Below are 496 nucleotides of genomic sequence, written 5' to 3'. Positions count from 1 at the left end.
GAGACAGACAAGTGGCTGCTAAGAGACAATTGGTTTAATGTCATGGCCTTTGAGTCTGGCCACCTCTCAGCTTCAGGATGTGAGCTGCAGAGTCCAGAGCTCCAAGACTCACCGGCCCCCCACGCCGCGTCCTGGCCTGAGCTTGGTCAGAGAAAGTCCCTTCCTCCAGCTCTGCCCCGGGGTGGGGGTGCCCCAGGCCAGTACTCGGGTGAGTCTGGTCCATCTTCGTTCCTTGAAAATGTGAAGGGAGTACAGCATGCACCCCCGGGGAACCCCTAGGGAGCACTGGGTGGGTGTTGCGGGCACACTCAAGGGGCGAGGGTCGCCCGCTTCGTGAGAACAGAGCCAGGATGGCTGGGCAGCTGAGGATGGTCGGCCCGTCCAGGGGTGTGGGGGTGCAGGTGGATGTGGAAGTCAGCAGTCATGGGGCTGGGACAGGGCAGAGTCACAAGTGCCAGGAATCCCATGTGGATGGGAGAGGCCAGAGGAACAGGGG

The 496-nt window shown here is 61.7% G+C and overlaps 1 protein-coding gene across 1 annotated transcript in view; it reads right to left on the bottom strand.

Moving 5' to 3' along the window:
* EPS8L2 (EPS8 signaling adaptor L2) overlaps positions 1–496 on the bottom strand; it is a 15,907-nt gene that overhangs the window by 1,422 nt on the left and 13,989 nt on the right. The gene's annotated exons all lie outside the window — the stretch shown is intronic.

This window comes from Pteropus medius, unplaced genomic scaffold (assembly GCF_902729225.1).
Source record: "Pteropus medius unplaced genomic scaffold, Ma_sr-lr_union100, whole genome shotgun sequence".
Classification (NCBI taxonomy): Eukaryota; Metazoa; Chordata; class Mammalia; order Chiroptera; family Pteropodidae; genus Pteropus; species Pteropus medius.
The sequence above is the reverse complement of the archived record's forward strand: the minus strand, read 5'-3'. Positions and strand labels throughout refer to the sequence as shown.